Genomic DNA, 10,600 nt, shown 5'->3' with positions numbered 1-10,600 from the left:
CATTAGTGGCTTCCTATCTCCACTGAGGCTCTGACACTTCATGGTTCCTTGACTTTCCAAATTAGCTCCATTATTTGGGAACCAAGTGGGGGACATTTCAAGTCCAATCACAGCATTCTTCTTTTGACTTTCCAAGGTTTTTTTTTCCTCCCAAAGTCATGCCTCACAGCTGGAGAGATGTTCAGTGGAGATGTTCCTCAGAGATGCTTCAGTGGACTGCCCTTGCAAAGGACCAGAGTTTGGTTCGAAAACCCATGTATTGTGGTTCTGAACCACCTGAAATCCCATCTCCAGGGGATCTCATACCCTCTTCAGATACTAAACACACATGTTCATATGCATAGTTAAGAATAAAATAAATCTCAATTTTAAAAACAAAGGCCGTACTTGGATCCCTGGAAGATGGAGAGAGGTTGGGGACCAGGATGTCAGTTGCAGAGCAGAAGTTAGACATCTGTGAGGACTGGCCTAATGCCATTTGGGGAAGAGGTTAAATGAAAGAAGAAAACAAAAAAAAAAAAACCCCAAGTGAACTGATTTAAAAAAAAAAAAAGAATTTATAAGCAAATCCAGAGAGGGGGGCTGGAGAGAAGGCTTACTGATTGAGAACACTAGCTGCTCTTGCAAAGGACTTGAGTTCAGTTCCTAGCCCCAACATGGCTGCTCACAACTGTCTTAGAACCAGTTCCAAGGGATGTGACGTCTTCTTCTGGCCTCTGTAGGTACTGCAAGTCAGAAGGCTGCCTTGGATGCCCTAGAACCGGAACTACTGAGGGTGAGTTACCCTGTAGGTGCTAGGCAGGTGTTCTTAATTGCTGAGTCATCTCTCCATCCCCAGTTTGATGCCTTTTGACAAATGTGTTTGTCTACTTAATACTGCTCTGCCACCCTACATACAGATCAGGGCCTTTATTCCAAACCTTTCTTTGATTTTTCTCCAACCAGTTTGTGCTTGGTCTGAGCCACCTCAGTCTCTTTTCTGCCACCATGAATTAGCTCTATATTTATTGCTGCTGTATTGTGTGTGTTACGTATGTGTGTGAGTGTGTGTGTGTGTGCACAGCCACACATGTGTTAGGCATGTGTATGTGTGTGTGTATGTGCAGCCACACGTGTGTTAGGCATGTGTGTGTGCAGCCACACGTGTGTTAGGCATATGTGTGTGTTAGGCATGTGTGTGTGTGTGTGTGTGCAGCCACACGTGTATTAGGCATATGTGTGTGTGTGTTAGGCATGTGTGTGTGTGTGTGTGCAGCCACATATGTGTTATGCATGTGTGTGTGTGTGCAGCCACACGTGTGTTAGGCATGTGTGTGTGTGTGTATGTGTGTGTGTTTGTGTGCGCCCGCGAACACAGCCACTCGTGCCACGGCCCCACGAGGGGAAGTCGGGAGGCAACTCTATAGAGTCAAGGCTTTCCTTCTGTCTTTATTCGGATTTTATGGATGGCATCACTAGGTTTATACATCACTGAGTACCTAGGGCCTTTAGCTCTGCTAAGCTATCTCATAGCGTCTGAGTTATATTTCTAAAATTTTAGATAAAAGGAGTATGCACTGTGTGTTCTCTCAGTGTGTCTCTATGTCTGTGTGTGTGTCTGTCTGTCTCTCGCCATGCTTTTGAGTATGCAGCCACACAGAGTGACCTGAAATGGGTGTGTGGCAATCTCTCACTGGAGTGCACCTTGCTCACCATCCCTGCAGGCTTTTCTGTCCCTTCTCCTCCTCCTTCTCCTCACTCACGGAGCATTTCCTAGAATTCCCATTTGTTTGTTCTTTGAGACAAGGTCTTGTTTCGTAGCCCAGGTTGGCCTGGATTGCACTTCTTATCGAGTTACTCTTTCAGCCCTGTGGGAACATCAGTTCCACAAACAAAATCAACCGGTTTGATTTCTTTATGCCAACAAGTGCTTGGTATCTGCTGACAGAGATGTCCTAGTAGGCACTCAGGGCATTGATCTTAAGAGTCCCAGCCATAGCACATGAAGCATCAAAGCAGAAATATTCAAGACATGACCTAGCTTTATCAGGTTTTGCTATCTCTTGTGGCTAAAAGCACATGGAACAAGACAGAAGAGAAAGCCAACCATAGTTCCACCAAATGATCAAAGTTAAAAATGAAGAGATGGCTCAGCAGTTAGGAACACCAGCTGCTCTTCTAGGGGACTGGGGTTTGATTCCTAGCACCCATATGGTGGCTCACAGATTCTAGGATCTGACAGCCTCCAAGGGCACTGCATCTATTGGGCGTGCATATAGACCTGTAAGCACGCACTCATATACAAGAAATCAAAATCAACCTTAAACAAACAAATAACAATAACAACAAAAACCTACCAACTCATCCAACATGATAGTGCATGCCTGCAATCTGTAATTTCCTGAGGAGGCTGAGGAAAAATGAAAAAGAGGTCTGAATTATGCAGTCCTGGCTGTCTTGAAACTCACTTTATAGACCAGGCTGGCCTCAAACTCACAGAGAACCACCTGCCTCTGCCTCCCCAGTGCTGGGCTTAAAGGCATCTATTATTGTGATAAAACACCGGAACCAAAAGCAGATTGAATAGGAAATGGTGTATATAGCTTGCCTATCCCAACCATAGCCTCATGAAGAGACATCAGGGCAGAAATGCAAGGCAGGGACCAGGAGGCAGGAGATGAGACAAAGACTGTAGAAGGGTGCTGCTGACTGGCTTGCTCCTCATGGCTTGCTCAGCTTGCTTTCTTAAACCATATAAGACCATCTGCCTAGGGGATGGCACCACCCACAGTGGGCTGGGTCCTTCCATATCAATCATTAATAAAAAAAAAAAATTTCCCCAGGTGGGGTAGGGTGAGTGGGTAGAAACAGGTTTGGGTACAATTGACAGAAAGTGTAAAATAATATCAAAATTAGACTTTCCCGTCTCTGTCCAGTGATGTCCAGAGGTAAGCATTCACACAGGACTCTACAATGATCAGAGACCAAGAGTCTCCCTGCCTTTGTCTTTGCTGTCTTCAACAAGCACTTTGATCTCATGATCCTGTGTGGTATCTGGGCTCCTGCCATTGCATCTGCATTTATCTAGCAGAAAGGTGAGAAGAAAGAGCGATGTAAGCCTCTCTTTTATTTTTAATTAGTTAATTAACTAACTAATTAATTACATCCCAAATGCTGCTCCCTTCAGGCTCCCACTTCCCTTTTGCCTCTGAGAAGGTAGCCTCTCTCCCCACCCAACCCTCTCTTTTTAACATCTTTGAACATCTTTTCTCCTCTCATTAGCCCAGAGATGAGCTCATATCTAGCTGCAAGGGAGGCTGGCAAATGTATCCCTTTTCTAGGTAACCACATACCTATGAAACCATTAGGGGAAGAGGAAAATGAATAATGGAGGGTGAATAGGATTTTTTTCTACATTACACGGAAATTTACTTCATTGAAAAGAAAAAGAAGGGGCTGGAGCGATGGCTCAGGGTGAAAAGATTTGCTTCTAGATGATCCTAGTTACTCAGTACCCACATCGTGACTTACAAGCATCTGTAACTCCAGTTCCAGGGCATTCACAGGCCTCCCTCCACAGGCACCAGGCAGTAATATGGTACACAGATTGTGCATGTAGGCAAAACACCCATACACACACACACACACACACACACACACACACAATATATATAAGAAAAAGAAGGTGGCAGAGGAGAAGCCATTACTGTCTCCTCCTCTGGATGTGATGGTGATGGTGTGTTCCTGAAACTCCAGCACTTAGGGCAGAGGCAAGAGGGTCAGGTGTTCAGGGTCATCCTTGACTATAAATTACATTCAAGGCCAGCCTTGGGTATGTGAGTCTCTCTGTCTCTCCCCTGTCTCTGTCTCACTCTTTCTCTCTGTCTCTCTCCTCTCTCTGTCTCTGTCCACCCCCCCCCCCACACACACACACTCACACATCGTATAGAACTCCACAGAGAAAGGTGCCATCTTTTACTTAAGCAGGTGGTGGACCTTGTGATACCGCAATAGGCTATATGCTACATATCCCTTCCTTGGCACCAGGGGACAATTTCTGCTGGGTCACTTCTCAGAAGGGGAAGCGCTAGGCCAAAGACCGTGTTACTTATTGCCAAACATCTCTTTGAAGAAGTTCCATCAATCTCTACTCACCAATAATATCTTTCCCACACCCTGACCATGTGCCGCGTTACAAAACATTGGCAGCCTTAGGTAGGAAAAGGATATCATTCTGATAAACGCAGGGCGTATGGTTTATGTTTCTGTTTTTATGAGTCAGCTTAAATGTCTTTTCAAGTGTTTTAATGATTGACTGATGTTTCTAAGAATTTGGGGTGTGTGTGGGCTGGGTATCTATGCATTTGTGTGTGGTTTTAGTTGGGGATTCTTACCCCTTGACACTCCAGTCCTAGTGTTCTGGAGACAGGGGCTCTCACTGGGCTGGGATTCACCAAACAATGTAGTGCCAGTAAGTCCCAGAAATCTGACTGTCTCTGCCTGCTCGGCACTGAGATTTCAATCTCACACTGTGCTCAGCTCTTTTAAGCATGAATTCCGGGGATCCAAATCAAGCACTTGACCAATGGAGCCATCTCTCTAGTCCTAGTCTGGAGTTTGTGTGGGGGTGGGGATTGGAGGGTGTTTAAGGAAGGGGAGGACCTGAGCTGAGTTCATAGACCCCACACTGGACAGCTCATAACTGCCTGTGACACCAGTTCCAGGGGATCCAATACTTGTGGCGTAATTGGGTACCTGCATTCACGTATACATGCTCACATTTGTATGTCACAGGCATATGACAAACACATGTCACACACACACACACATATATAATTTAATATAAAAATAAGGTGGATGGTGGTGGCACATACCTTTAATTCCAGCATTCGGGAGGCAGAGGTAAGCAGATCTGTGAGTTTGGGGCCAGCCTGATCTACAGAGTGAGTGCCAGGACAGCCAGGGCTACACAGAGAAACCCTGTCTTAAAAAAGAAAGAAAATCTTTGGGCTGGAAAGATGGCACAGAGGTTAAAGGTGTGTACTGCTCTTGCAGAGGACCTGAGTTCAGTTCCCAGAAATAAGATAAGGATCTGGCTTTCTTCACCTCACTCCCCAAAAAGCTAATCAGCTTTCCCAACGTTACCTACCAAATACACACCTGTTCTTGATATTGTTCTGAAATGTGTATAGGCAAATTAGGGCTATGTCTATATTTTCTATTAAACTGTAGTTTGTTTGTTTGTTTGTTTTTGAGACAGTGTCTCATTGTGTAGCATTGGCTAGCCTGGAACTCACTGTGTAGACCAGGCTGGCTTGAAACTCAAAGAGATCTATCCACCTACCTCTGCTTCCTCAGAACAGGCATTAAAGGTATGTCCCGCCACACCCAACATATGGGATAAAATACATATATGTGTATTTTAAACAATTTATTTATCTTTGTCTTAAGTGTATGGATGTTTTGCCTGTATGTATGTCTGTGCACCATGTGCCTGAGGAGATCAGAAGAGGGTGTTGGATCCCCTGGATTTGTAGTTACACACAGTTGTGAGCTGCCGTGTGGGTGCTGGGAATTGAACCTTGGTCCCCTTGAAGAGCAGCCAGTGCTCTTAACCACTGAGCCAGTTCTCTAGCTCCAAAATATAGGTTTGCTTTACATGTCTGCTCTAGCCTGTGTTAGTGACTGTCCTGCAGTACACTTTACCATCTGGCAGGACTCTTGTTCTTTTTCAGTTTTCTTCACTTCTATATATTTATATTTCACAGAATGAATGGTGGTAATTTACCATGTTACTAATATTACCATACCACTACTGGGCTTGCAGTAGTCTCCAAAGACTGTCAAGGGTCATGAATGGTGGAAGATATGCTTGTACGACTTTTGCTGTAGAGACACAAACAAATACTTCACTGAAGTGTGGCCTGCTAACCCCACAAGTGTTTTGGGGTTACTCACAGGAATGTAGAGTCTTCTCTCAGCAGAGATTGCTTAAGGCCTTTTCTGCCTTGGAGACCAGACCTATGAATCCTGAGACTTTCTGAGCATCCTGAATCTTGCTAAGGTTTGTGAGTTTCCTGAGCTACCATCATTACTAAAACAGTTTGGCACTAGCATGTATAAACTGCCTGTATTTTAGAGCTGGAGAGGTATGTCTGAGGTTACAAGTCCTTGTTGCTCTTACAGAGGACCCAAGTTCAGGTCCTAATGAGATAGTAAGGGATTACTGGACCAACTTTGTGAAAATTCGAAGTTCACAGAGATTATCTTAGGTTAAATACAGTCTAAATTCTTCTCTGCCTTTCATGCAAACAAAGAATACTTTTGTGTGTGTGTATGGATTTCCCAGTTAAATTTGAATTTCAGAAAGACAACAAATTATTTTTTAGCATAAAAATACTCATGCGAGATTTGGGACATATCGATGCTAAGAAATTACATGCTGCTTATCTGAAATTCAAAGCTAACTGCATGTCTCTAAGCAAGCAACTTTCCCAGAGATGAGCCCAGCACTTGGGTTGGCTTTGGTAACAGAGTGCTGGCTCATGAGAGAGACTCTTCATAGCAGAGGCAGGGTGGCGGGTCTTGAATCTTCTTGGTTTTTCCAGCCTAGAGAACCTGACAAACCACTTGTTTGAGGATGAACTGGACCCACTCTCCTTTGTAACCGTGGACCAAAATAAATCCTTCCTCCCTTAGGTTGCTTCTTGTTAGGTCATAGCCAAAGAAACCCAGCTAGTCACTATGTCACAATGCCAGCGGTGGAGCGGTGGCGGTGGCCGACTCCCCTGGTGGTTGCTTCTTCACACTAGATGTCCGCAGTGAATGATGAACGTCACTTGACTTGCTTTGCTCTTGGTCAGGTTCAAATGTGGAAACTGTGGGGCTCAGGTTCAACCTGGTATCGAAATACCGGGCCTTGGGACAATGAGCCACAGAGTCATAAAGAGACAGGTTAGACTGCGCTAGGTGGTTACTGGACTCCCCTGATGAGACCGTGTTCGAGCACTCTCACCCTGTTTATTCCTGTCCCTTGAACCCTGTCTGCTTTAACCAGACTGGAGATGGCAGAGCTGATGCCCTGTTAATTGGAGGCCCAATTCCTATAGAATTAAATGGTCTTTAGGGATGTCTACATCTGTGAACCATCACTGTGGTCATCCTAGGAACACTAACTAACATTTTGCTTATTTGTTCAGTGTGTATGTGTGTGTATGTGTGTATGTGTGTGTGAGTATGTGTGTATGTGTGTAAGTGTGTGAGTGTATGTGTGTGCGAGTGTATGTATGTATGTGTGTTGTGTGTGTGTATACGTGTGTGTGTATATGTGTGTGTGTGGTGTATGTATGTCTGTGTATGTGTTTGTGTGTGTTGTGTATTGTGTTGTGTGTGTATGTGAGTGTGTGTGTGTTGTGTGTGTGATTGTATGTGTTTGTGAGTGTATGTATGTGTGTTGTGTGTGTGTATACGTATGTGTATATGTGTGTGTGTTGTGTATTGTGTTGTGTGTGTATGTGAGTGTGTGTGTGTTGTGTGTGTGATTGTATGTGTTTGTGAGTGTATGTATGTGTGTTGTGTGTGTGTGTTGTGTATGTATGTCTGTGTATGTGTTTGTGTGTGTGTTGTGTATTGTGTTTTATGTGTGTGTGTGAGTGTGTATACACGCTCTTGGGCATGCAGCGCAGAACTTGGTCCCCATAAGGCAGGACTTCTATCGCTGTAGTATCACCCTCTAGGCCTCCGATGTTTTTTGACAATCCTTTGTGTTCATGGAAAAAGTTTTTGACTTCCTCTGTTGCGTGCATCTTTAGGGTTTGGCTGAGCAGTAAAGAGTATGTGGGCGGACGAGGTCTGGAGTCCCACGCAACTACACAAAATGTTATTTATTTATTTATTTATTTATGCATCATAAATGAGAGTTTAAAAAAAATCTTAAATTTCACTCTGGGTTATTCGATACGGGGATACAGAACTACAACTGCTGGTCATTACTGAGTTTGTAGCCTGAAGCTTTGTTGAGTTTATCCATTCCAGTACTTGTTTGATTCATGGTGCACGGAATATCATATAGATGGAAAAAGAGAGTATCTTTCTCCACCCTTCTTCCCCTTCCCTGCTTCTCCCTTCCTTCCACTTCTTTTATGGAAATAGGGTCCCTAACTCAGGCTGGCTTTAACTTACTGAATAGCCCAGGATAACCTTGACCTTCCAATCCGCCTGACTCTACTACCCTAGTCCTGCCATTACAGACGAGTGCCACCACACCTGATTTATTCAGTGCCGTGAAGCAAACTCAGGGCTCTGTGCATAGCAGACAGGCCTTCTGCTCAGTGACCCACCCGCACGGTCACAGCCTGTGGGCAGACCTGCACGAACGTATATTAATGACAATAAACACACTCATAGAAAGGACCCTGGGGCCTCAGACCCAAGGGATTGGGAAAGCCTTCCCCTGGTTAAAGTCCCAATGTTGACTGTGCGTGTGCAGAAAGCATCAACCACAGCCTTCTCCCCCCACCCCTCCCCCCAGAGAGCACATCTCCTTGCTCAGCTGTCAATAGCAAACCAGCTGTGTATAATAAGCCTCATTCAGCTGTATATAATGAACACGAGTTTCTGGGCTGCTGCTGCATGTCCGTCAGCCCGCACGGACGGCCCCACTCCAGCTGGTATGTATGTATGTATGTCCTTTTCTTTTCTTTTTAGATTTATATTTATTTATTTCCCCCTTCTCTTTCTCCCGCTCGCTCCGCCCCTTGCTCGCTCTGCCTCCCGCTCACTTGGCCCCAGCTCCTTCCAGCTTGTATGCGAGTCTTTTCATTTCTCTTCACCCCAGTCAGGCCAGTCCCAAAGCCTGCAGGTTGGGACACCAGCCCAGGTTTAGCCTTGCTTTTGCCTTTTAGTCTATATCCCTCTTTATGTGTTTCTTGCTTAACTGCCCTGACTAGAACATTCCGTCCAATATGAAACAGACATGGCTAACCAGGCATGATGATGATGACACTTGGGAGGCTAGAAGACCAGGAACTTAAGGTCGTCTTCCTCTACACAGCAAGTCTGAGGCCAGCCTGAATTGCATGAACATCTGTCCCCCCAAAACAAAGTAAAGGTTAAAAGTGTCCAGATTGGACATCCTTATCCTGTGCCTGTTCACTTGGCTTGCACCCAGTCTTTCATTTTTGTGCTGTTAGCTATGGGCTTCCATAGATGCCTTTGGCTTTTTTTTTTTTAGATTTATTTATTACTATACATAAGTACACTGTAGCTGTCTTCAGACGCACTAGAATAGGGCACCTCAGCTCTCACTATGGGTGGTTGTGAGCCACCATGTGGTTGCTGGGATTTGAACTCAGGACCTTTGGAAGAGAAGTCAGGGCTCTCTTACCCGCTGAGTCATCTTGCCACCCCCCTTTGGCTGTTTTTATAAATAAAGTTTTATTCAAACACAGCCATGCGATTATTCATTTACATGTAGTCTTGACTACAATTGCAGTTGACACAGTGTGATAAAGATATATGGTTTTTAAGCTTAAAATATTTCTATTTGGCCCTTTAGGAACACCACTGGAGTATTTTTTAAAATTTGGGGTTAGTTTGCTAAGAAGCAATATATCATGAAAAAAACTTCTAGTCTTGGGCTGAGGCTTCAAAAGCTGTGTCATTTAATAAAAGGAAACAAAATCAAAAGCAAACAAAACCGGAACAAACCTCTGACAGCCGCTGGAGAGGTGGCTCAGTGGGTAAGGAGTTGTTGAGCCTGACTAGCAGAGTTTGAACCCCAGGACCCACATGGTAGAAGGAGAGAACTCCCTACAGTTGCCTCTGATTGCCAAGTGCACACACACCATGGCGCGTGCACACACACACACACACACACACACACACACACAAGTACACATGTAATAAAAATTAAAAGGAGCATCATGGGACCAGAGAGATGTCTGAGCAGTTGACAGCATGAACTGCTTGACCTGTGGATCTGAATTTGGTTCGCTGCACCTGTGTCCAGCATAGAACTACCTCCAACTCCAGCCTCAGAGGATTCCATGGTCTCTTCTGGGTTCAACTGGTACCTGTATTCATGGGCCGCCAACTCCAGACACCTACGTATAAATACAAAATAAGTAGTAACTTTAAAAACAGTAAATCTCAGGGTTGGAGAGATAGTTCAGGGGTTCAGAGAACCTGGGTTTGGTTCCCAGCATCCACACAGCGGTCCATGACTGTATACAATTCCAGTTCTGGAGGATCCCATGGCCTCTTCTGACTTTTTGTAGGCACCAGCTATGCATGTGGTACACAGGAATAGATGCAAATAAAACATATATATGTGCATATATATATATACACATATATTTTTAGTGTATTTTATATATATATATATATATATATATATATATATATATATATACTAAATGTACATATATACACACATATCTACAATAATATATATTTTATCCTGTGGAATAATATATATGTGATATATATATAAATGAATCTAAAAAATCTTTTTAAAAAATAGGACCATGGGTTTTTGTCTAGCCTGTCCTAAACAGTGAGACCTTGACTGCCCTACCCCTGACCCCGCCAAAAAAAATTCCCACAAAACTAGAAAAGGGAT

The sequence above is a fragment of the Mus musculus genome, chromosome 17 (assembly GCF_000001635.26).
Source record: "Mus musculus strain C57BL/6J chromosome 17, GRCm38.p6 C57BL/6J".
Classification (NCBI taxonomy): domain Eukaryota; kingdom Metazoa; phylum Chordata; class Mammalia; order Rodentia; family Muridae; genus Mus; species Mus musculus.
This window is presented reverse-complemented; position numbering follows the sequence as displayed.